The 27,561-nt window shown below is 37.8% G+C and overlaps 2 long non-coding RNA genes across 7 annotated transcripts in view; one reads left to right on the forward strand and one right to left on the reverse strand.

Moving 5' to 3' along the window:
- LOC112991188 (uncharacterized) overlaps window positions 1-15,862 on the forward strand; it is a 34,839-nt gene extending 18,977 nt beyond the window's left edge. For 2 of the 5 annotated variants that reach the window (XR_010392382.1, XR_003261243.2), the window contains 3 exons: window positions 6,779-6,836; window positions 7,403-7,523; window positions 12,796-15,862. This is a non-coding gene — a long non-coding RNA (uncharacterized LOC112991188). Of the gene's footprint in view, window positions 1-6,778; window positions 6,837-7,402; window positions 7,524-9,224; window positions 9,458-12,795 lie in introns of those variants that run through there. The other 3 variants (XR_010392381.1, XR_010392384.1, XR_010392386.1) reach the window with 3 other exon arrangements.
- The window catches only part of LOC135329348 (uncharacterized), a 197,723-nt gene that overhangs the window by 40,426 nt on the left and 129,736 nt on the right, over window positions 1-27,561 (reverse strand). The gene's annotated exons all lie outside the window — the stretch shown is intronic.

The following is a 27,561-nucleotide window of genomic DNA, read 5'->3' on the forward strand; positions in this document are numbered from 1 at the left end:
CAGTTTCCACAAAGAGCAAATACATGTTCAGCTACGACAATTCAACTTACTCTATCTTTAGCTAGAGGAGCAGAGAAAGCAAAATTTCAGTGATCACTTTTAAAAACGGTGGCCTTTAGAAGCGCTCAGGCAGAAAGCCTATTAAGCACCATATGATGCATTCATGATTATAGCAGACTGTAAGCCCAGGCTTATTGACCATCATTGCTCAGTCAGAATGCTTAGTTAAGCATTCTTCAGTTGTGTTGCTATCTGCAGCTTTGATTTAAATCAGGTTAAGCATTATGCTTTTAGTGTCAACAGTCAGAAGCCTTAATTAAGATATAACAATACTTTTAACTACCTTAGGAAGATTTACAATGACAGCTGCATCTAATTTCTTAACACTTATGGTTTTAATTGATATTCTTTGTAAAGCTGGCAGTGGAAGTATTAATGAATTCAGAAAAGTTAATCTGCAGTACAACTAACATGGACCAGGCTTCCTGCCTGATGAACAGATTGTGCCTGGGTACTGGTATTACTCACTTAACGTGGCTTTGTCTGAAAGCCTCCCCTCAGCCCTCCCAAATACGGAGACCTTCCAGCAGGGTGAAATAGGATGTTATTGTACTTTCTCATTTAAGCATGTGGTTAATTTCATCCTAGCCAGCAAAATACTTATGCACATACTGCATTTTCTTTTTAAAGGTGGTTTCTCTTGCCTTAACTTGTAGTCAGCACTTAGTTTATTTTTCACAAAGGAGAGAGATTTACACATATCCTTACATCCTTCAGTTTTTAGCCAAATCACAAACCAGTTATTTTTTATTTTTGTGATCATTATTATTTTATACAGCACAAATTTTACATGAGAACACAGGATGATATCCACACAGCTCTGCTCTGAAAGTGGAGAAAAGACACATGAGCTATTCTTTTTGAGGAGGAAGATTTGCAGAAGGAAATCATAGCATTTACTAGACCAGTTGGCATAGCTGGAAGAAGAAGAAGAAAAAAAGAGCAAGCTTTTCAGCATGCAAGCCCTTCTTGAATTCCAAAGTAGGAGTAGGAATCTTGCAAAGTAAAAGGAATTGTACAGCTGAATTTCATTAAGTTAAGCATTTAGACTGTCTGAAAGATGATGTGGGGATCATGAAAGATCACTTTGGGAACCCAAGGACACTCACTAGATTTGGGGTTTCTGGGAGTGCAGCAAGGCCCACAGTCCTCCTCCTGCACTCTGGGAACAGGTCCTGCAGTTGGCAGCCAGCTGCGAAGAAGATGGCTTTGAAAACACAAGGGAGTACTGATGCCTTGTGTTGCCCAGGAGCTAAGCTGTCTTAAAGAATGCTTGCCTTCCCGCACAACTGGAAAATGTTTTTGTTTTTCTGCTTTTTTTTTGGTCAGATTTTTTTTCCTCCAGGGGACAGCTACATTTTATGCCTTGTCTTGTGCATGTTCTAACAACTTTACAAAGCTATATGTGGGGCCTGTCCTTGTACACCAAATAGATCAGCCCCACCTCCTTGAGAAAACAAGTGTGAGTCCTCAGGCTTCCCCAAGAAAGGCAAGCTTTCCATATGGAGCAAATATTTTAGGGAGCTATTGCTAATTTCATGCGTCTGAAACTGTAACTCTTATCTGATTCAGCTAAAGTAAACAAAGGTGCAAACGGACAGTAGGAAAGAGCCTTCTTTTCATTGGAGCAGGAATAAGCTGGAGTATTTTTTGTTCCTGCAGAAAACAAACACAGCTATTGATTGAGCTCAGCTCACTCAAATGATTCAAATTAAGCACCAGGCTTTCAGGTCTTGATGTTCATATCTCAGTTACAGAAATACAGGCAGAAGCTATTCTGAGAGCTCCTGTGTAATGCTGCTTATGTTACTTGCAAGTATGCCTTCATGGCAGCTCTGCCTGTTGTAAGAAAAGTGCTTTCAAATATCTCAAAGACATCATTTTAAAGACATGAATATAAGTTGTTAGTCTGCCTCTTGTTTACAAGAGGGCAAACAGGGACAAGCAGTTAGGTGGTGTGCCTGGGGACCAGGATATGGGGCACAGAGGAGAAGCTGAGACAAGAAGCCAACAAGAGCAGGAAACTGAAACGAGGGGTTATTCAGAGGATCTGTAACCCTCGAGCACATTTTCCTCCTACCTGAAATAAGATGGAGGACTCCTGAATATCAGCATACCTCTACCGTCAGGATATATTTATGAAGCTCACTGAGGAAAGGCACAGTTCATTTCCCTTTGAGGTCTGTGTTCATGTCTGTGTTAAACAGTAAAGACAAAGAGTTTCCTATCCCAGACCCAGAATTGATAAATCATTAGAAGACAGGCATTAATATGCATGCTTTCAATAAGCTTATCAAAAGTTATAGAAGGAATTTAACATATCCTTTTGGTGACTGTAGTAGTGTTCCTATAAGCAGATATTATTTGGATTTTTTTTTAATGTGGGTTAGATATAAAACCAGGTGCATTGTAAATGGGTGTCTTCTATTTACATGTTCTTGTGGTTACTACATGATCTGCTGTTCAGAATACCCCCAGTTTCAAAAAGGCTAGCAGTCATTATAAAAAAGCTCTAAAAATTTAAGAGAGAACATTTATGTTTTCCAATATATAATTTTCCTTTTTGCAGTTTCATTTTTGTATTCATAAATAATGAGGAACATTTGCTACTTTCACTTGTTTCTGCCAAAGTTACTGAAGGTTGAGGCAACACTTAAAGTTAGTTCATATGTGAAGGAAAGCACATGCAATCTCTTCTCTTAGGACAGAGAGATCTTTTCAGGGAGTTTTCTTTCACAGAAATATAGGAGCTATTTTCATTCAATAAATGATTGACTTACCCATTTCGCATTATAGGTATCAACTGGAAACAATTACCTTTTGAAAGAGGAAGGTTTCAATTTTAGTATGAGTGAGCACCATCTGTAATTCAGTGCCTTCAGGCTGCTTTAACTAAAAAGTTCAATAAGTTAAAGCCAGGAAAAGGGGTGGGGGGTGGGGGGGAACTTCAAATGTTTCCAGTGAAAATGAGTCTTTTAGTCTTTTGTTTGCCCACAGATGATTATCCTCATGGGATGGTTGTAAGTAGTGCTTTTTTTTTTTTTTTACCATTCTCAGAGTTTGTTTGAAGTGTCAGGGTTACACCATTGTGAGGATGTAGTCCAGATGTCGTCATTTTGAAGTTCAGGACAGATGATGGATTATATTTAACACTGTTTATAAACATAGTGCAAACGTACAGCCAGTATAACAGCCCTGCTTGCCTTCCATTTTAGAAATATTTTTTAAAATTTTTTGGGGGTTCATTCAGAAGAGATTTCTAGCAATTCCATTTAAAAAAGTAACTTTACATTAGGAAGAGAGTCACAAGCATTCATACAGAAACATTAGCTTTCTCTTTTGATCTTCAGACAAAAGCATTTCAGCAATAGGCAAATTGAAAAACAAGTCAGTTTTGCTAGAAGAAATATCTCAAAAGGGGTTCTTATCTGAATCTTATCCTAACCGAAGTGTATAAACATCTCTTTGGTCTGCAAAGAGGGCCTGGAGATATTGAGAAAACAGACTTTCTGATGCAGTTTACAATCATGCTGTTTAGAATAGGGCTGGAACTACTGTTTTCATAAATACAGCATATTTTTGAAGTCTTTTAACACTTCTAATCACCTCCAAAGCTACCGGAGCTAGAAGGAATTTTTTAAAATACAGATGAAAAAGTTAATTTTAATTGAACTGTATACAGTCATTTTGTAGGGTTTATTTATTATTATTATTTTATACCTTATTCTATGACATGCCATTTACATGCTGTTCACAATTACTAATCTTACTCAGCCACAATTGTTATTTTTCCCCATCTAATGTCTGATGTTCCCTTCTTCCAAGGGTCAGAAGCATTTAAACTTCATGCCTGGATGTCTTGCAAACCACTTCAGTGAACCAATCTTAACATCTAACTTTCCAAGGCTTCTTGGCTCAGCCCCAGACAAAGAAGGGGCCCCTCAAGGGTGGGCAGCAGTGGCCCAACATGGGGCAAACACAGAACCCCTCAGACCTCAGGGCTGCACGCCTACTGGTTCACAATCATGCCACGCAACACAAGATTGCGTGCATTAAACGTAAGCAGTGTTGAGGAAGAGGTCTGTATCTGGTAGACCTATACGTAATCACGATTACACTAGATTAAGAACACCTCTTTTCCTTTCTGCGACAGCATGATGTGCAGGACTCCTCTGTTCCTTTCTTTTGGACACTTCTGTGCCCTGATGCATTCAATTTTCAGGCAATTTTTCCTGCTATTTATCTTCATGTTATAATTCAATATTCTTTGAATATAATAAGACACTAAGTGGTCTTACTTTCTTGCCTTTCTTGATTTTACACATTTCCAATACTTGTAGCCCCTTTTTGCTATTGTCTGACCAAACAATACATATTTTGCCCTCATCCGCTTTAGCCATATCACTCCCCGCTGGTGTTCCCCCAAATTCCTTACAATATTAAGGAGGCCCAGATTATGTTGTGTTGTGTGTTTCTGGCCTGACAGCTATTAGGCTGCAAGTTTATGTAATTTAAAAGACTGGCAGTCCTCTTTCCATACAAAGTTTTTCATGAATATTTATTTATTACGTTCCCATCATCAGGTGCGAGGGTGGTGACAAAGACTGAAGATAGAGGCAGAAAAAGAAGAACATTCTGTAGCATTGTTAAATGCCTCTGCCATGCACATAGGCTGCAATAAATGGGAAGCAGTGTGCAGAGATTATCCTATATAGCTCTGGTAGCTGGGTCAGAAGACGAGTTTGCTGCATCAGGTTTCTCTGACAAGAGAAAAATGTCTCTTTCTGAACACTCACTGAAAGAAAACCATGATTCATTGCCTTCTCACCTGCTCCAGAGAACAACAAAACAGTTATCCCAGTGCTTGTTTAGGGTATGTAGAATGGTCATAATTGCAGCAGATAGTATCAAAGTTCAGACTGCATGTAGCTAACTTCATTTAACTAATGTTTTTCTGTGTTAAATGCATGGGTGTAGCTTTCTCCACATATGCATAGAAGTCTGAAATGATTTTGCAACACATATGGCAAGTTTGTTAACATAGTTTAATTATTTCATCAACTTCCTGTTAATTTTAGAACAAAGAGAAAAAAAACAGTGAATTTTAGAAAATTAGAGAAGACTGAATTTACATCAGTTCGTTACAACTGAGTCAACTATTGGGGCTGTACTGCCTTTGAATATGGTCTCATGTGGTCTCAGAGTGGGAGAGAGATTACTGACTTTGGTGTGTTATTCTTTTAAAACGATAAAGCACATAAGACCTGCTTTGAAAATAATGCAACATAAGCATATCTTTTCAAGTATACATGATAGAGGAGGGAAAATGTTCCCATTTTAATTGGACTGAAAGATCTGTACAGATGAGCCAAGGCATTCATCTCATGACATTGGTGACTCATAAGAGTAGAGAACATTCCTATACCAAAAGACACGATTTTGTCTTTAGCTGAGGCTTCATGCTCACTGATGTTGTTTCCGGCATCTCTAACCTCAAGGCCTCATTCAAAGCAGCAGCAAACACAACAGAACAAATTCAAAATTGAATGCAGAGTTCAGTCAGGTTCATCCATAGTTTTGGCAAGAGGACTGTGGTTCAGCCGGTTCTCCAGAGACCCAGCAACAGACAGAAAGAGGACCTGAGAGCTCTGCCTACAACAAAAACACTAGAGAAGGTCCCTCAATGACTTACAAGCCCCATGACAGTCTGGCACTGGCATTTAGAAGGGAAATACTGCAAGAGAGGAGTCAGTCAACCCTGACTGAGCCAAAACCCTTTCCTGGCACAGAGACGGCTTGCTTTCTCAGGTGGGTGCAGTCATTGCCAGTACTCCCATCAAGTTAATGCTTCTTATGGGAACTAGAGGGAATCCCAGTATTTCTATCAGAAGCATTAATTTCTTAAACTAAATATGTAAAGGTTAATGTGGGAGAACGAAAGGAAATAATTTTCAGAAGCACTGAAGTTCATATTCTAAAACAGTTTTGGGTGTATAGGAACTTACTTTTCATTGAAGCCATTCAAGACAGGCACCAAAATCATTTTTAAATCATATCCAATGACTTCCAATGAAAGGTACATTTCTAAACTTCCAAGTCAGCTATGCAAGAATCTGGATAACCCCTTGAAAGGTCTACAATGAGCTAAGTCAAAATTTCTAAACTTGATGCAGATACTTTCTTGGAGCACATGGTAGGTAAAAACAGGACGGCAGAACAGCCTGCATCAGGAGGCTGACAAGTCTTCGGAGCATTTTTTTTTATATGCACTCCACAGAGACATTACTAGTAAACAGCAGTCACCTTCAGTTGCCACCCCAGGCTCTGTACTTCAATTGACAGATAAAGAACTGAAAATTAATTCTCTGATCAAAGAGCCCCAAAACAAACAAACAAAAAAAGACACCAGCAAGCAGCAAGCCTGCCTTCCCCATCCCTCCCACTAAGGACCTACACATTGTAGTGTATCCAACAAACAGTCTTTAAAAAAAAAAAAAAAAAAAGGAATGAAAATGATGAAGAAAAACCCTGCCCTGTAAGTCAGCCTTTCTATATTTTCAGAAGAATGAAATAAAGTTACATCCTAGAGTGTGGAGATTGCCTCTATTACCTCTATTGGAAAGCTATTCCAAGCTTTATCCTTATTGTTCCAACTGCAATATTCAGGTTTTATGCTGCTTTCTTTCTGGTTTTGTACTGACTGTGCTGGTACTTCTAGGTTTTATTCTTCTTTAGACCTCACCTAAATTGACTACAAAAGGCTGTGCCATCTGGGGGTGAGTACCAGATCCACTGAAGACTTAATCTTTCATTTTTGAAGTTTTTGATAAATGCAGCTATCAGCGTGGAGAGCCATGCACATTATATATTGCCTCACACTGTTTCTGTCTCAGACCACGTAAAGGTAAGGTGATTGTTTTCCTTTTACAATTAATAAGTGTATTATTAGATAATATTTTCACATGTTAGAATGCTAGAATGACTGTCATCATAACCCTATCTTCTGTCAATAGGGAAAGAGCACATGAATGTCCTCACGTAACTGAGATAACATTTGATGAACATAGTCTTGTTAATACCACTCCCAATCTAAATCACCTATGCCTAGCAAGGAAAGGGATGAAAACACTAAACGTTGTCTCTAAAACACTAGCAGAAAAGTTTTCAAAGGCCAAAAATCAATCAAAAAGGTTGTTGCATTAAAAATTTTTTATATACCTGCCAGCAAGCGTGAAGCAGCAACCTAATCAGGCCACTACCAATGCTCTAAGGCACATGCCTTTTGTGGTTGAGCCTTCCCCTTTTAACAACACATTTAATAGTTTTTACTCTTTTCACCCAGATCTTCTCTTCTCCCCTGATCAATGATAGTGAGACCTGGACCATAGCTTCTACTGACATATGGGCACAGGCTGCTGGTGACTCTCTTGAAGAAGCACTCTACAAAGACAACGTGCTACTCAGTATGTAGCTATTCAAAATAAATGGAATAAATGGTTCTTTAAACTTCCATAAGACTATTGCACAGTTATTCCCATTTACTTTAGTACTCTTAATTCTTTAACTTCATAGCACACCCTTTAATTTTGAAGCATTTATTTGCTAAATCATATGTCTAATTTATCCCATAGCATTCATCACTATTTTTAGAGTTGCAACTCTGTCCTGAAATAGGCCGGCTCAGAAATCTTCACTGTACCAGCAGACAGAAGAGAAAGACCCCACTCTAGTATTTGGGTTGAATGTGGTTTTAAGCATGACATTATTTAAGATGCATATAATATGATTGTTAAATACATTTTGCTGAAAGGTGTTTTCGGATGCAAACAAACAGCTTCAGATATCACTGAATACCAGGTATCATCCACACCATAAAAAGTCCTTCATCTGCTTCAAAAGCAGCACGCAGAGGTCTGAAGTCACTGTCACAGAGTTGGTAATGCTGCCTATAGGTCTTGGGGGAAAACCATTATGTCAGCCCTAACTGCAAAACCTCTGCTGGGCTGTTCAAGCAATTCTTATGTTACACCGGTATTTTTCACTAGTATGAGGCAGGTTGCTGTACAAACGTCAGCTCAGTGAGGTTCGCAAGAAAGATCACCAACTGTCGGCAGAAGTGCTTTGCATGCTAAGATGTGGTCAGTGGAGGTTTCCTTAAAGGGATTCAAAGTCAAGTCCAATAAACTGACTGCATTACAATTCAATTAAATTATGAATATGCATTTTGAAATTTAAGAATAAAACCACTTAAGGAATGTTATAGATGTTTCAGAATTAAATAGCATAAAAGCCAGAAAATTTGGGACAGAGATGTTTAGTCTAGTACCTTAAAAAAAACCCAAATACATACACACACAGCTTGCCTTGGTACCCTGAGAATAGAAGGGGGCAAATGTGACAGCAGTCTTAGACTTAAACCCTTGATATCCCTAGGCAAACTGCTGTTATACTAAAGCGTAGCATTACTATTGCATTATTACTGCATTACAAACAATTGGGGTATATCTAAACTGAGGACTGAGTAAAAAACTTCACTGTATTAGTAATACTGGATTTGTCTTACATGTCTATCAAAGCTTTTGAAGCGGCCAACTAGCACAGGCTTAAACAGCTGATGGTACACCTGAACAGTTAAGAAGTTTCCACCATGGTCTCTCATTAAATGCTTTGAGAGAATAATCTTTCACACAACATAAAATGAGTATGAGGAAGTCACAGCCTTCACAACCTGGGGTAGCAAACAGCATGAAAAGATTCAAAGGTTTAGATTTGTAGAAGGTGGGCCCACCAGTAGCTACTGAACATTTTAGTCCGAATGCAATTTCTGGTTCACAAAAGTCTAACACGACTTGCCATTTACAGCTGAGAAATAATTCCAGACCTGGAACACTATATGTGCCCTGTTTCCATATACTTTCTTAAGCATTCAGTACCAGCCAGTACTAAACACACAACACTGAACTAGATAGACCTTTAGTCTGACCTAGTATTGTGCTCTTATGTAAGTTTTATTTTCTGTCTACACAATTTCCTTTTCTCCACCCTCTTCTCCTCTGCATCACTAGCTCATATCCTTTTGTAATTCCATTTGTTTTTAAGTTATGTAAAATGTTTTCATCACTCACTGCTATTAGTTAGCACTTGAGTGCACAATTCTGTTCCAGGCCACAAACTCTTCAGAGAAAACAAACTCTCCAAGAGCAATGTTATTTCCTTGATGTCACTGCACTGGAAAGAGGAAAGTGGCCAAGACATCCGCTGAAGTTATCCTGTACAACCCGGATGCTTTATTTCCAAGTGTTTCTGTGTGCTCAATGCAACTAACACATGAGAATGTAGGCAAGTCTGAAGTTCTTTGTATTTTCCTTTAAAGTACACCACAGCTCTTCAAAGTAGCAAAATGATATTTCTCCTATTGATAAGTACTGGATGACTGCTGTTGGAAATCTTGCTATTCCTGCTATTCCTAAGAACTGCTTTTTAAAATAGCAGATCATCAACCCTAGAAGGAATTTATAGTGGGAATAAGGATATGAATAATCCTTTTGCTGTCTTTTAAAGTAGGTTTATTACATGCCTCCAGATTAGCTCAGATTCCCAGAAGATCCAATTTATAGTATACAACGACAATAGTAATAAGCAAGTAAACTAAATGCAAAGGCGCAATATGACAGTTCAAAAATCTTCTCTGTTCTCCCCACATTTCTTCTTAGAGGATTGCTTTTGCAAGATCAGCTTTAACACAACTATTTTAAAGACAGTGTTTTAAAGGACCACGAACCCCAAAACCTTTTCAGGGAAGCTGGAAGGCACTCCAGAGATATTATTCAGGGATAGAAAACATTCATTAGACCCCTTCTCTTACTCTTGACTGTTACTTGAATTCAATTTGACATTACTACACTAACATTCTCCAAAAGATAAAAAGATACTTTTTTGTATCTGAAAAAAATATGGTTTGTGACTTTAAAAATTATCTCATTCTGCCTTATTACATTTAGTTGTATTTCATGGTTTCTGGGTTTTGTTACTTACAACAAAACAGGCTAAGTCTCAAAGTACAGGCTTTGTAGTATTTTGGAAGACATGCTGTCATTCAGCCAGCTTTTCCTTCTGCTTGAAAGACATGGCCAGTTTTAGCTTACTTTATCACTTGCTAAAAAACTCTGCCAGTTTACCTTGCTAAATTAATCTTTCTTTTTCTAAGGGATGGATTAGTGAGATTAGAGCTATGCCTTCATTAAAGTTATGCCAGTGAATTGTTTTTGCAAGAAGAGGAAAATAGAAGCCAGATTCTCTTGGTCCCATTCTAAGCCCTGTCACAGATTCATTAAGATGAGCCTCATCACCCACACAATTAGGGGATAGCCTCATTTATCAGTCTATATAAAAAAAGTTGAATAATCAACCATGTATATCAAAAGACTGTTTTGAGAAACTTAATGACCACTGGCAGCAACAGCAACTCACCTGCCTGGATTTAGGATCACTTGCTTCCTCAGTTTCCTTATTTCAGACTCATTCTCTTGGTCTTCACTACTCAAAGCTACTAAGATAAAAATATTTTTACAACTAGGGAACCGAGTAAAACTCTCTCTTCCCTAACACATAACATAAAGCTGTGAAAAGGGCTAGAGAAGAGATCCACAGCCACTTCTCCACTCAACACATTTCACCTGAGCATAATTTTCTCAGTAGGTTGCAGATAGTACCCTCATAGGCTACCAGTGACCAGAAACAAAGCAGAAAACTTATTTGGATATTGACCTCTGCCTCCAGATGTGTTTCTTTTCTCCCACAGTCACCCTCTCATACTAACTTATCCTAGCAGATTCAGTTCTGGCATCTTTCATTTTCAAAGGTCATTAGCTTCAATAGTCTCAGCTTCACAAGGCAACAGCCCAGAAAGGAATCAAAACACACTCCTCTCTGACCCCCAGTCCTGTAAGCTTTTCCCACCACTGTTTCCCCCTCAGAATTTTTCCCTGTGCATCAGACCATGTACTGTCTGCCAGAAAATTTTTCTCTAAGTTGTTAGCTCTTTCCCATTCTGACTGAAATCACTGCTTTCATTATTTTTTCCCCCTGAGGGGCCAAAAAACTCATCTCATCACTTGAAGGAGAAATAACTGAGCTCCATACCTTGTCAAAGGTCAGTTCATCCAGGAATAATAGTTAATGTGTATTTTGATACAACTGGGTAAAAGAGCCATGCAATTATAGTGTTATTTAAAAATGTCAAATTATTTTAAAATGTCAACTCATATTTAAAATTCACTACAAATATTAGCACATCCAAATTATAGGAAAAAAACCACATTCTGCAGAGTTGCTCAGTTACCTGAGGAAACCAGAGCATTTCACTGAAAATTTCTTCTGAGACTTCCCCAGTGCTTTATATATAGCCAATTCATGTCTCAGTTTAATCTAATTTCCTGTTTTTCCTCTTCTTCCATTTATTAAGCATTCTCAAAGGCACCGTAACACCTTGAAACTGGGTTCTTCCCAGAACATAGTAACAAACATTGTTTTGTGGTAAAGCAGAGAAACATTTCAGGCCTTCATTCTTCATGCCACCCAGTGTTCTCCAATTGTTTGGCTGCTGTATAAAAATGACCAGCAATGAGAATTAGTGGCACTATCTCTTCAGCTGTGTCTTATAAGCAATGGGTAACCTCATTTTAAAAAGAAAAGATCTATAACTCTATCTTACAGATACAGTTTTGTACTCCCGGTGACACTGAGTAAAATATCTAATTTTTTGGAGAGAGGTGGGGTCTCTCCTCTGGACTCAGCACTTCCCAGGGGTTAATTCTATGCATATTTTCTTTCCATTTGTGAGTGGTTTTATTCCATTCTGAGGCATCTAATGCCCTTGTGCAATGGTAAAGACCTAGGGAAATCAACATCTTTTCTGAATCCAGAACCTGGGTTAAACACTTAAAGGTTCATTCCTGCAGTGCTAAACACTGCTAAGTCTCTTTCTGCATCCGGCCTGTATTCTCTTGTCAAGACCCCAATATGAAAACAGTTCTGGTGAACAGATTTTATTTTAGCAAAAGCTGATGACAGATTGGTATCAAGTTAATAATAGTAGGTAGATAAGTGTGGAGTGACAGCTGGATATTAATGGAGAAGTCACACTAGGGTAAAAGGCATAAATAAATAACGCTTAAATAAATAAATAAAAATGATTGGCCAGTGTATGTTCTTTTTCTTTTTGGATCAGCTTTGTTTTATTGGCAAGCCTACTATGAAGTGAGTTTATTTTGTTGTAATCAGTAGAGAAATTAATGCTATCAAGCATCAGTTTAGGTATTCAATTAGCATCATGTGCCATGTAAGAAGGCTTTAGACTCTGTTAAAAGGACCTGAATAATTGGAATATATAAACAGAATAAGAGAATGCCACTTTGTCTTTGCAAGAAGGTTTTAATTAGCTTTCTGAAACATAATACAATAGGCAAAGTGAAAATGAATGTTAAGTGGAATACTTCCTTTTAAAACTTTATAGTAATTTTACCTGAAACTTGCGATCATGGAGGATTTCTAGATTTTAAGTAATATTTAAAAGAAAATAATATAGGAATGCGGGGGGGGGGTGCACACTTGTGTGCGTGTGTGTGTGTGTGTGTGTTTGAAGTATTCTCCTGAGACAAGGCGGGCATGTGAGGCTAAAATACCTGTCTGAACACGTTAGGATCACTGCAGTTTAACACACTGTTTCTTTTCTAGAATTTGAAAAGCATCTAAACCTGGGGCAAGACAAGGACTACTAAATAGGTAATTAAGTCATATCATTGTACTGAACAGCATCTGTAGGCATGTTGCCTGCTTTCTTGACTGCCAAAGACAGTATATCGTTCAGGAATTTGAGTCTTTGCAGGAAGTCTCTGACCATTTCCTCAGACATGAAGGTGACCAACATCTCACATCATCAAGAGAATACACATTTTTGCTGTGTGAAGACAGAAAATTAAATACAATCTCAAGAGAATTAACTTTTGTTGCTGCTTACTAGTCACACACACAGTATGTGTGGCATTCACAAAGGCTTCAGAAGCTGAATAATATGTATACACAAATACATATATATAAATTAAGGTCTGAGATTCATTGACACTTACCTTAAAAAACAACAACAAAAAAGCCAAACTTTTAACATTACGAAAGATTTTCTATTCTAACTTATTGCAGATGATATGGCTGTGACTCACACTCTCCTAAAAAACAGTTGCAATAGTACTGCCTCCTCAAGTCTTGGCAGACCTGTCAAGAGCCAGCCATGGACACCATAAGCTCTGCCACTCCAGTCCTGGAAGTTCTGGCACAGGAACCTGTCCTGCCTCTGTGTTTCAGGCCAGCGAAGTCCAGCCTTTCTCTCAGTTGGTGTTTCACTCTGATCTGGACACAAGATCTAGTCTAGCCTATTCAAATCAAGCGTGGGCCCACCATCTACACGTTACCACCCTTCTGACCTGTGGTAACAGCATCCATATAAGACTCAGTAGACCAGACCATTTTTTGGCCTTTCGACTGCTCCAGTTCAGTCTGATGTATCCGCACAAACCCATCCGCGTCTGGGGTGTAAATGAATGATTCTCCATTTCTACTGCAACCTCTACAGTGGGGGAAGCACTCTCCAGCAGAGAGGCCTAGGGGCCAGGATTGACTTAAATCAGCTCAACAAGAAGCTATTTGGAATAATAACTTGAAGAGGAGGAACTATGCAGTTAATGGAGAACGGGGGCACTCAGAACACCTTCTCTGTCTTGGCTATAGCCTCCCTGAAATTGAATCAGAAGGACCTCTGTTGCTATAAGCAGTTTTACATTATGAGTTTCATGTAAATACTTGCTCATGCTAAATGCTTATAGACACATTTATACGAAATGAAGAACACCGCCACGGTGACAGTGACCGTAGTTCTGTCTGATACTGGTTTTACTGAAGCAGCATGTACGTGCACACTTCCTGAAGAGAAGCAGCGTCTCTAGGATCAACTCTCATCTGGCACAAGAGCAGAGTAGGGAAGATATTTGCAACATGATCTTGCATCACCCACAGATTTGATATGTTGACAGGAATTATCTTGTCAGAGGAGCAGGCAACAAAATCATAAATCTCACCTTGTAGAGCACATTACGTGCTTGAGGAAGACTTTGTGACCCATCTTTCTGCCCTTAGGGATCCCATGTTTGGTCAAAACATCTACTTTGAATCAATGCCTGCATGTTATAGTCTTTTACCCACCCTGTTTCTTGAACATCTTAATAGGCTATAATTTTTTTTCTCATCACTTAAGATTTTGAGGGAGGAAAGAAGGAGGTGGTGGGGGAAGGGTATGATTTTGTTTGTAAATTCAGATGAGTTTTAATGCTGATGCATTTGATAGATCTAAATGATAGTAAATACAAACAAAACTGTTTCATCTCCCCACCCTTGCTCCCATTTTATGTGAATTAACATAATACACACTATCGGGACTGCTGATCCATGTTTTACTGTGATTTCCAGGCCTGGAAAAGTATATTGCTGTGGAATTCAAAAGTGTCTGGTGTTGATGAACAACCTAGCTATGGCTTTTTAAGCTGCATTTTGTTCACAAGAATTCATACTTCTTGCTCTACAGATAAAGATATTTCTGCAAACACTGAACTACAGATACTCCTATTTGACAGACCCTACCTTTCCAACCTTTTAGTCCATTAAAACCCAGTAGCAGTCATTACCATAGCGTTATGTATGTACATCAGCTAGTATACTGAATAAGATTTAAAACTACTGAATACTTTCCTCTTTTCTCTTTTAAGTTTCAATGATGGACAAAGATAAGCCTCTCAAACAACTACACACACAAACACTTAGGTTGCCTGATACATCTGGAAACTACAGAGAAGGTATGACTCAAGCTTCTTCTGCTGCTTTTGCTCTTTATGATCAGAGGTTATTTTAAGTTGGCATCCTGCTATGGCAACATATTGCAGGTGCTTCTAACACATTTTCAGTGAAGAAATCACCTCCAAGATTAAGATATTTATATGGGGATATAAAGAACGTTGGCATAGTTTCTGCTCAAGTTTCTGAACCTTGGTAAATGCTGTACTTTTATTCAAATTAATGAGCTTGCTCAGTTCAGTACTTACCATTCACCTAATATTTCCTACCACAAAGAAAGGAAAATCCAGTTCTATCATCATCCATTGACCAAACCACCTTTCTCACTTCTAATGCTTTTTAGTATGTTGTTGTTGAAAAAAAATTACCCTTTGCCAATGAACCCCTAAGATTATTCTGCTATAAACGATGGTTCAAAATTGAAAAATTCCCACTTCATTTTTAATATGAAAATTCATAAGATATGACTGATTTAGCTCCAGCTTACCAGTTAAACTCCAGTTTTGCACCACCTCATTTATGTCCACACTGGCCAAGTGATGTCAGCGGGAAACAGTCCACACAAGAATGGACCTATATGAATTCTAATTTGGGATTGAAGCTGCTATTTTACTTATAGTTTTCAAAATTTGCATATACTATTTTTCCACTGTAATGTAAGTAAGACTTCAATCACAAGGATAGAATAAAACTGGCATTGAAAATGCAGGGCTTTCCATGCACGACACACCTGGTGAGGCTGACATAAGAAGGCCAACTGTCAATTCTAGCCTCTAATTCTAGTGTCTCTTCCTCCCCGATTTCAGTTTATTATGTGTTTTAATGGAGTGTTTCATTTTAAATTTTGGAGACTCTATTGGTTAAAACTAATTCTGTTGTTTTATTACAATATCAGTTTAATTATTAATGCTGACATAATTATGTAAAATATGAAAAAGAAAATGCTGAAATACATTAAAAGCATGTATTGCTGTTTACTTTACTTCTAATGATCCTTATAGAGCTTTTCTTCTTAACTAGTCATATATGGCATGAATGCTCCCTTCTCTTCCATAATTAGATTTGGTCACTCCACATTCTCATAATAATATACTGATGAAAATTAAGATATCCCAACCTGTTTAAAACAGCTTTGCTCTGAAGCACATGCACACGCGCACACACACACACATGCACACACACAGAGAACACATTTGCTCCAACCACTCATGATGATAACTGTTTTCAGACCTCTTGGCATGCCATCAAAGAATCTCTTTAATCATTTATGATCAACTTACAAGCTTTAATGGAAGGTTTATTCATTTGGGATTTTTTTAGAATAATCATATTTAAGAGCAACTTGTGGTTAATTCATATATACAGATATTTTATAGGTGATATAAATAGCAGATTTAATATCTCTAATTGTGGCTATAAGGATCTCAGTCCTAGTGTTACTAAAGAGCTTAACCTGGAAATAGAAGACAAAACGTTTTCTGTCCTTCCTCTTAGTGAACAAGAATTAAAAAAGAATAAAGTGCAAAAAAGTGTATGTTATTCATAATCAAAACAGTATCAGAATGCTTATGCATAAAGAGAACAAATTCATATTTTTTCAGCAGTCTTAATTACTGCATTTATCCACTGCTGAGACTCTGATCACGCTACTGTTGCGTCCTTCTACCACAGAACACAAATCCAAAATCCATACAAGAATATGTTTTCGAGCAGTGTTCCTCATCAATTGGACCTTACAGAATCCACTTAAACAAAGCAAGGTGGTGTTCTTTGAGTTTTGCTCAGCTAGAAGATACCCAATTAGCCAAATGGGGAAGGACTAGAAGCACAGACACTGCCAGGGTATGTGGAGTCAGCCATTACATCATGTTGTCATGCCAGCAGTCCAGCTGAAATTAAGATAAAAGCTGCTGGTAAAATGGATGAGGTGAACTAAATGCCTAGAGAAGACAGATATAATCCTTTACCTCTGTGACTGTGATAGCACTAATACTGGCCATAAATCACACATATGAGATAAATTCATAAGGGAAATCCTTTGTTGATGAATCTAACAGATGGATTAATTAGCAATAAGTGAGCTGACAAGGTGAATGAAATGCCTCTGAAAAAAGCTACAAATCAATGATAGAATAACCCTTTGAATTGCTACTCCTCTCCATATAATAAAGAACAGCTGTTCCTGCCAAGGATCAAAAAATAGTTCACTATCATATTAAACAATGCCAAGGCATAGCTGCAGTTCAGAGTAAGATGGATGGCTAGTGCTGAAAAAACAGAAATTTGCCATAGAGAATGGAGTTTAATAGCATTCTTTTCTTCAAAGGCAGAATGAAAAGGGAGGATTAAATGCTGGTAGAAAGAACAGTACAGTATTATAAAAGTTAATTATTTTGTGTAGCATCTTGCAGGATCTTAAAACAAATTAATAAGTATGAGCTACAGGACTCCTTATGTGTATGTAGCATTGAAAAACTTGCAGACATACAGATTCTACATCCACACATACAGCAACACAGAATATAAGCACTACTACTTAATGGATACTATGTCCCCTGTACCCTGGTGGTGTAAAGAAATACAGAGAGGAAACCGAGACTCGCTAAGTAAATTAAGTGACTTTCATGCGATAGTGACAACTGTGACTGTGGCAAGAACTAATGTTTTCAGGAGCCAGTTTCAGAAAAGGACCAAGTGCACTTTTGATCTCATGGTCTCTGTTGTGGATAGGTAGACCAGAATAGGGCCCTAGCCCAGGCAGGGGACTGGCAATGGACATCAGCAAGTGCAACACAACATAAGATTTATCCCTTTATGTCTTGTATCTCAGAATGACAGGCAGCTCCACCCATTGCACCTTGTTCATTGCCCACATTACACAAACCCTGTAGCCACGTCAAAGGTGTCAGTACATGGGGCTGTTCCCAGCACCAACACTCAGCCTCTGCCATGCGTCTGCAATCCAGAGAGACTAACTGCTCCTGGCTGTTGCCAGTGTAGCTGGTGACATGGATAAGACTTCTACTTCAGGGCCACTGCCTACTATGAGATGTGCAGATACTCAAAATGTTATCCTGAAGGGAGGTGGTGTAATGCACAGTAAAGTCAAAGATTGTCTAAAGTCTCAGTTTTATTGTGAATCATGACATTGGCATTGAAACAGCCAAAACTGCCCCCACAAAATTCAAGGGATCCTTCTACCAGAGCAACTACAGCTTCTGAGTCTGCAAATGAACTTGCTTACTGCTGGGAGTTTGGGACACGTAACTGGTACACTGCTCTCTATGCGTACTGCTTTCTTAAAACGAATATGAAGAAAGGAATTGTGAAGCCCATAATTCTTACTTAATAAAACTCCACAAAAACTATCTCCATTGTTTGGCTAAATAAAAATAAACATCCTTACCTGCTGCTCTAATATTCTCTTTCTCTTTACAATGAGTAAAAAGATACAGATCGTAAAGATGATAGATAGCTTCCAGTTATATTGTGATAAGGCTACAGGAATTTATCTGACTTACACAACCACTGTTAATAGTAGAGTCTGAATCAAATGTTTTAAAAAATATATTAGGAATCCTTGGATCAGCACTGTTGCCCCAGACTGGTCTTACCAGTTGGATAGATTATTATACGTCCAATAACACAAAGATGTTTCCTTAGTGAACTTCAGTTCATGATGTTTCGGTGAAAAAGAAGAAAAAAGAACAGCAAGTATTGGTGCAGTCTTACTGTAATCAAGAAAAATAACAGCAGTTTGACTTCAAAGGAAAAAGTAATGGGGCTTTGCATTAACACAGCCAGATCTACACAGTGTAGACACTACTGCTGTATTACCAGGAAGTTGCTGTTGGGAGGCTGGAACAGCATAGAAGTTGGTCTTCATTTCACTGATAAACATAGGAATAATCACAAAAGGATCTTAAAGAGTTTACTAAACAAAAGGACCAAGGAACCAAACCCGTTCAACATAGCTTCATAAACATATATATTCTTTTTTAAAGGTTAGTGGTTTCTGGAAACAGCCAACAGTCAAAAGGAACCTTTCTACAAAGACCTTGCTCTTATTCCTCTCAATCAATGCAATAAATGAAAGACTTCGTGATAACTGCTCATAGCAGAAAATGAAAAAGGTGTACAAGAACTTCCTTTAAGTAAAGGAAAATACACATTTATAGGGCTTAGGAAGCATATTGATTTCTTCCCAGTTTTGATGTCTAGACTGATGCCTGCTTATGTGTAATAACAATCTCCATTATGATTCACGTAGATAAGCTCTGAACAGAGTTTTCAGCATGCCTTAAGGATGGCACTCTCTGAGTTAGGAAATTGTATGTCTGTTGTATTTTCCAGGCTAAATATTTTTGCAGACTAGAAGAAAATTTACTTTAGCCTTTACCTTCAAAATGCTGTGTTCATAAGTAAAGTCTATCTGGTTTCGTTTCTCTTTTTCTCTTAAAAGTACTCAAATTCTGCCATCTTTACTTAGGATGAAGCGCAGCTTACTTCATTAATAGTGCCAGTTGGTTGCCATAGAGTCAAATACAATACAAGAAAGACAGATTATATTGCCCGTCCTCAGCTGCACTTTCTTCTTTAACATTTTTCCCCTTTTTAAATGCAAGGTGTGAATGCAAAACAATTGCTGAATGGGCTATTTTGTATCCTAACAAAATACAACTAGTGACAGTCAAGTTTTATGGTATAAAAGGAAAATAAATAAAAGCAAGCAATGCTTGGAATGGAAGGGACTAGAGAGAGAGAGAGAGAGAGAGAGAGACGGAAAGGAAATTACTCTTCAGGGATCAACCAAGTGGACTGTTTCACTCTAAGTATTTCATAATACTCCTGGGGAGAAAGAAAATGACATTCTTCCAGTCATTTTACTGGCATCTTATCTTTCCAGTGAAATTTTAATAATAAATGTAGCTCCTACAATTTGCTGCAGCCAATTGCATGGGCACATGTCATTTCCATTTTAAATTTAAGCATCTTTTAACAACATTTTTAATACATCTACTTATGGCGAACGGAGAGGAGCAAGGGTTCAGATCATAAATTTAAATTATTGTCTCACCATCAACTTCAGTGCAGTGACAACAGTTTACATCAGCTGATAGTTGTATCCATGTTTTCATTATTCCATTCTATGTGGGGAAAAGGGATGTTTCCCAACTGACTAATGTTTTTAGATCTTTTGTATATATTTTCTCTAGGTTTCCAACAGTCTTCATGTTCAGCTGCCAAAAAATTGAAACCAAACTGAAATTATAATCAGCCAGCTGTTTCAGTTCTAGCTCCATTTCAATATCTCCTTAGGAAAAGGTAAATAAAACAGCTTAAAACAGGGCTGAACAGACTAAGACTAAGGATTAGGAGCAAGCACACTGGCTGGGGACACCCACCATAACAATATTTAGACATAAACTAGTGACTAGCTCTCACTTTCCCCCACCTCGTTAAAAGGTAATTAGGGCTTTCTGAGATTCTGATTTGATGCTGAGATAAAATTGTGATATATACACAGAAGATAACATAGCAGTTAAAAAATCAGTAATGTTGCCAACACATGAACATATTAAAGCATTTTAAAGGCATTAAAAGCATGTTAAAAGCATTTTAAAGAGTTCATTCTACTTTCACATTGGCTAGAGGATTTTACTTTTGTCACTGCTGTATCTACCATCTCTACAGCCAATTTTCCACTTCAATTTTCATTCTGGCACTTATATAGACAGGCAGTCAGTCATATCAAATAATTAATCATGTCAGATTATCTCTACTCACAATAACATTTTATTCCTTAATTTGCCTTGTGCACAATGGAGCTGTACTAAGCAAAAGCAAATCAAATGGCCTTTAATATTATATCCACTGAATACTGTATGTTCCGAGTTCATACTGAAAGACTCAAATTCAAACATGGATGCCTCTGTTTTCAAATGGCGCCTTAAGTTGTCCCTTGGAGAACTTTTTGTCTCCCAACACCAAGAATCCAACATCTGTCTTGATGTGTTAATAAATACAGAGGAGACAAACAAATTGAAATCCCCTTAGGCATAAGAACTTTGCAAATTCAATCCAGGAGATAAAAATATTCCTTTGTTAACCTGGTATTCCATGTCCAATAAGGATGAACAGTTAGATCACATAACTAAGTTTTGACAGAGATTTAATGAATAAAAAATACTGTGAGAATATCACACTTCTAGAAAATCTAGAACTGTTTTCTCACCATCTTGTCCAGGCAAGGGACATGAACTAGGTGGCTATAATTTATGAGTTTGTTAAATAAATAATTAAATAAATAAATTCCTTGGTAATATGCCTGAACAAGAGTAGATGGGTTTCTGTTTCATACTAACTGCCATTTTCCTTTCCAAAAGAGATAGCTATAGCCTTTTGCATAGCCAGACTCCCATGTATTCACTGACTACTTTCTACCAGCTACCAGTCAGTTCTTTCATAAAAGAAACTTATTTCTCAGTAGCTTTGCAGAGTTTTCATCAGAATTGCAAAGAGATGTTATGGGCTCTATTCTGAACTTCTTACAATGAAGTAAGAGAGTGAAATGGACATAAAGAAGCATTATAAAATATATCAGTAAGGTGATCTCTGTTACACAGCTTCCTCTTCTTTAATACAGACTTCCTTCTGAGAATTCAGTATCTATTTCTGGGCTTAGGCCAAATTTCTGTCAGCAGAGTGCTATTGAGAAAGGCAGCTGAAGGCAGGAGAGATATTAAATAACTAGAATTTTGATTACATGGACATTTCCACTTAAGGCTGTTCAAAACATTTGTAGCCATGGGGTAGCATGCTGTTATAGATTAAAAGCTGATTAAGTCATGTGAAAAACAGTACAAATAAATAACCAGTTTTCAAAATGGAAAGAGTTCAAGATGGTGATGTTCCAGGCTCCAGCACAGACACAAATGTCATTCGATATGCTAACAAAGATTTAAAAGCTGTGATCAGCATCATGACAATATTTACTAATAAAATCACTTATGTTAGCATAAGAAGGAATCTAAGAAATACCAACAGACAAAACAGCTTGGGTAATTAGATGATATGATGAGCCATGAGCCTTGTAAATACATGAGGAAAATTTAAACTTCTTATATATTAATAAATCACATTTAATGTTTCAGGAAGAAAATAACCTAAAACAATAGCAGATATCTAAGTAAAATAACTTGTTCTTCATGACAAGCAGAAGTACAAGCAAGATATTAGTCTGTGCGTAGAAAAAATAAAAAAAGAAAATACACAATACTGTACTGATCTTTGTTTTGTTTTGTTTTGTTTTTCTCTTAAATGAATTCATTTTGATCCAAACACCTCCAGCGCACATGACAGGAATGAGGAAGGACCAGAAAAGATCAGCATTGTGGGTTTATGAATACTTTCTGTGTCTTAAATACTTTGTGGGTGGTTGGATTATGTATATGTGCAGGGGTGGAGTAAAACGTCCTTTCCTCTGTTACACAGTTTAAAGGTATTGCTGTTATTAACAGCTTTTAAAAGTGTATTTTATACAGCATGTTGCAACACAAAAAATGGCTATGACAAGCCTAAAAATTAAAATCAACTTTTGTGAGTCTATGATTACTTTGAAAAAGTAGACGGAAGTAAACAGTGATAAAATAAAAGAATGACAGAAACCATGTAACCAAAACCAAAAATAAAAGTCAAATAGGTGTTTCTTTTTGCCTTTGCCATAACCCAAGATAGGGGACAATTGCTTTTTGTAATGCAAGCAACCCTTTCTGAAGCTGAGAATACTTTGGTTGTAAGGACATTTTCAACAATACTGAAGAACAATACAAGCTTAAAAATTAGCTAACAAACATAAGTAAGTATCAACTGTGGCCATAACAGTTGGCACTGTCATAACAGTATCATAACAATTTACACTGATATTATTCTGTATCAAAACACACCCAAGCCAATGGAGATATCACCAGTAGAGGAAAACTACAGTTACTATCTGACAACTGTCTTCTAAAAAACAGACAAATATGATAGCAAAATAGTAGAAGAGTTATTGACCAGCAGATAAATATTTTCTTACTTTCTTGGCCAATTCCAATTTGAGAGATTTATGATTTGATGTCAGAAAAAGGTTATATTGTCTAAATTTCAGTTATTATTAGCATGGATGGGAGATGTTCTGAATTACTGAAATTTGACAAAACTAGACACCTGCTTAGAATTCTTGTATCTGTAGCCAATAAATGTATTTCATCACTATGACTGCAAAAACAAATACTGACTAGAGAAATGTGGTTAACTGAAATAAAATTATTGAGAAATAGAATGACACACTGTCTGCATCAGATTAGCTACCAAAGTATTTGAGCAAAAGTGGATTAAACTGGATGAACTGATGAAGTTTATTGTCTGAACTGTTATAGCAAGATATATTTTCTTCTAAATCTAAATTGCAGAACCTGGGAGCAATTCCTAGTTCCTTGATCAGGCAATACAGTCCTGCCACATTCCCACTGCTACATCAAAGCAAGACCTTTTATGAACCATCCCCCTGCCGTAACTACATTTCCATAGAAAGAAAACTGAGACATGTGGGCATGAACTGAACCACAGCTTTATGAAACTCATCTATTCTTCATACTTTTCTTCCCTTTTTCTTTATTATCTCTCAGTCTGTCCCTTAAAATTTAAAGAAAATAGCTTACAAGGTTATCAATTAAAATAATCTGTAATTAAAACTGACATGGGGAAATGTAACTCATTTAGGTATTACACATTTAGATACAGTGCAGTGTTGTTGAATCTGTTTTGATTTGTGGATCTCCTAATATTTTGGGGGGATCCCAAATCCTTCGACTGGAGGAAGGAACACTGTGTAATAAATTTAATCTACTGACAACAGACTCTTATTCCTTATTCACTGGTGGAGCGCGAGTTGAAAACTACTGGTACAGAATCTTATTTTGCTTAATATATTACCGTACAATTTACAATTAACTTGGTGAGCATGGTGGACCTGCAGTACTTGATAGGAATTTCACCATTGACTTGAGTTTTATGAAGAGTCAGATGTTTTCTTTTAGGGGCAAATAATTCAGTAGGAGTCAAGGAAAGTTAAGTTTGAATAATATGTATGTTTTGAGTCTGATCCAAAGCACACTGATTGTCAAAGGGAGTATTAGCCCACATACTCTTCTACTAGCAAAGATAACTTTTATAACAAGCAATCATTTTAATGACTCAGAGTATAAATGGATAATATGAGGTCATAAAGGTATTTCCTTTCCCTCCCCTGCAAAACTATCACTCTTGCATTACATAGCACTACATATTTAGAACCAGACAGACTACTTGCAGAAGTACAGTTTTATTCACTAGAACTTACAATGGCAGAATTCAGTCTTATATGAGTAGTTATTATAATTATGTCTCTATTTCATCTTTCTGTAAATATTTAGGTATGCAACACTACCAGAGGCAGTATACCAGATTACATGGATCATTGAGTTGTTCCAGCATGTGCATTCTTACGTTATGTTCTTATTTACAGTTATCAGTCAAGAAAACCATCACTGGGTTATGCATAATTTGTAATGGATGTTCTCCTCACATGATATTTCATGAGTCACTTCCTCAGCACCTTTCATATCATCTACCATATTGTTCTCAAACTGTAATCAGGTATTTTCTGAAATATTATTTCTCAAATAAACTGTGATCAGCTATTTTTTGAGTAAATGACATCCTGCTGAGTGTCTTCTAGCTGAAGATGCTCATGCCTCAGTCAAGCCTGATCAATGTTTTTACATGACTACATGCTACAAGCTGCATTTATCATGTAATTCATAATGTTACTGAGTGATTGAGGTGCTGTCATACTAAAGTCACCGCTCACTTTGCCCTTCTCCTGACCAAGGGCATTCTTGTTTTGTCTACATTGCCCCCATACAGAGTCAGACTTTAGCCAGGGCAGGCACCTGGTCTTGGTGACTGAGAATTGATGCTGCGTTCCTCTGGGTACAGATATATGTGTATATAAGGATGTCAAAAACAGATAGATAGATAGTCAAAGAAACTCACGCCTTCCCTCATGTGGGAATTTCATCATTACCTGTTCAGAGCTAGGAGAGTAAAGGAAATGCCTGGCTAAATTGCATTCAGTTAAACATGTCTTTTGAGCATTTCTGAAGCACTCTCTTGACAAGCAGACCTCTTTTCTATTTCCATATGGCCAGAGATGATCTGCTCAGGAGTTTATTTGTCATCTAAACAGACCATGCATCTAATGTTGCTGGGTTGTCATTGTTAATGTCTCACTGGACATGTAATCAACACACCAAAACCCCTCCTCCCTGGTCAGAACATATCCCCTCAGGCTCTGAACGTTTGTGTGAGGGGACTTCTCCAACTGTTCAATGTGCTTTTTGCACAACATCTGAGTCTCATAACCATATACTAGCATTGAAATGTAGTGACTTTATTTATTTTTAGTTTAGTAGACACTGAGATCTTGTGTTGACCCCATAAAGCCTGTCAAGGCCATATGAGCTTCCTGAGAGCAAGGGTTTTCAGCTCTCAGCACTGGCAGAGGTGTTCGGAAGACCTCATAAATTAATTCATGAATGACTAGAATTTAAGTTTCAGCAAATCACATGCAAGGGACAATCTGTTTCAGTCAGTAGTTGACACATGACAATGCTTTTTCCAAACTGATAACCAGTGGAAACCCTGATGCTGAATCAATCCATCAGCAGCTATTAGAGTAGATGAACAGTGAGTTCAGGGAGTAGAGTACAGAATCACGGAATGGTTGAGTTTGGAAGGCATCTCTGGAGATCATCTAGTCCAACCTCCCTGCTCAAGCAAGGTCACCTAGAGCACATTGTCCAGGACCCTGTCCGGATGGCTTTTGAGTATCTCCAAGGATGGAGACTCCATAACCTCTCTGCGCAACCCACTCCAGTGTTCAGTCACCCTCACAGTAAAGAATTTTTTCCTCCTGTTCAGGTGGAACTTTCTGTGTTTCAGTTTGTGCCCGTTGCCTCTCGTCCTGTCACTGGGCACCACTGCAAAGAATCTGGCCCCACCCTCTTTATACCCTCTCTTCAGATACTTATACACATTGATAAGATCTCCCCTCAGTCTTCTCTTCTCCAGGCTGAACAGTCCCAGCTCTCTCAGCCTTTCCTCGTATGAGAGATACTCCAATCCCTTAATCATCTTAGTGGCCCTTCGCTGGACTCACTCCAGTAGCTCCATGTCTCTCTTGTATTGGGAAGCTCAGAACTGGACACAGCACTCCAGATGCGGCCTCACCAGCGCCGGGTAGAAGGGGAGGATCACCTCCCTCAACCTGCTGGCAATGTTCTTCTTAATGCAGCCCAGTCCACCAGGACTCCCAGGTCCTTCTCTGCAGAGCTGCGCAGATCAGCCCCCAGCCTGTACTGGTGCATGGGTTTATTCCTCCCTAGTTTCAAGACCCTGCACTTGCCTTTGTTGAACTTCACGAGGTTCCTCTCTGCCCATCTCTCCAGCCTGTCGAGGTCCCTCTGAATGGCAGCACAGCCCTCTCGGGTATCAGCCACCCCTCCCAGTTTTCTATCATCAGCAAACTTGGTGAGGGTGCACTCTGCCCTTTCATCCAGGCAACTGATGAATAAGTCGAACAAAATTGGGCCCACTATTGAGCCCTGGGGAACACTGCTAGACACAGGCCTCCAATCAGAGTGATCAGAAATCTTGTATAATCTGTTTAGTAACACCAAACCTGATGCATGGCCTGCAGAGATTATAAAAGCATCCTGAAATAAATTCTGATGCCCTCTCTTGAGGGCACAATAGCTACACAAAGTACAAGACAGTTATAGAGGTGTAATATAAATATAGAAGTTTGTATTTTGTTAGATTTTCTCTTTTAAATAGAATTTATGTGCATTAATGTAAAAAGTAAAAATTGTCTCAGCCACTTCTAATTAAAAGAAGAGCATAGTAGTATAACAGATTATTTTCTTTATCTTAGATAGATCCTAATATTCCATGATAAACACAACAGATATCTTTGATGGAAGTCAAAGAAGAATTTAAAAGAAATGATCTATACTGTTTTTCAGAACATGAGATCCCCTCTTCGCCTTTCACAGATTTATTTGTATTCCAGTAACAATAGGTTGACAATTAAAACAGAATACAATGTAGTGTACCATCACTAATAAAATGTATCTTTAAAGGATCTTTTCCAAATGACATAATTTGAAACAGAACACTTGATTCCTTCTAAAAACACCCCAAATGAATACTTCCAAGTATTTTTTCATGATAAATAAGAACAATTTTTAAACAGACATTACTGCTGGCACCATTGTCAACAACAGCATTTAAAGGTCAACTCTTAATTTAAAAGTTAACCAGGATGTCAAAATGTTAATGTTTATTTCCGTAACGTAGGAGATGCAAAAGCAACATCAAGACATAGCTATTATTCCATTCATAATAAGCTATGTAGTTATACTGTTTATTTGTCAGTAGGTAAAGTAAAGTTTAAGACTGGAAAGTTCAAATAAGCCTTAGAGAAGTAGGAACCTGTATGAAATTTCAAAGAAAGTCAGA

This window comes from Dromaius novaehollandiae, chromosome 1 (genome assembly GCF_036370855.1).
Source record: "Dromaius novaehollandiae isolate bDroNov1 chromosome 1, bDroNov1.hap1, whole genome shotgun sequence".
Classification (NCBI taxonomy): Eukaryota; Metazoa; Chordata; class Aves; order Casuariiformes; family Dromaiidae; genus Dromaius; species Dromaius novaehollandiae.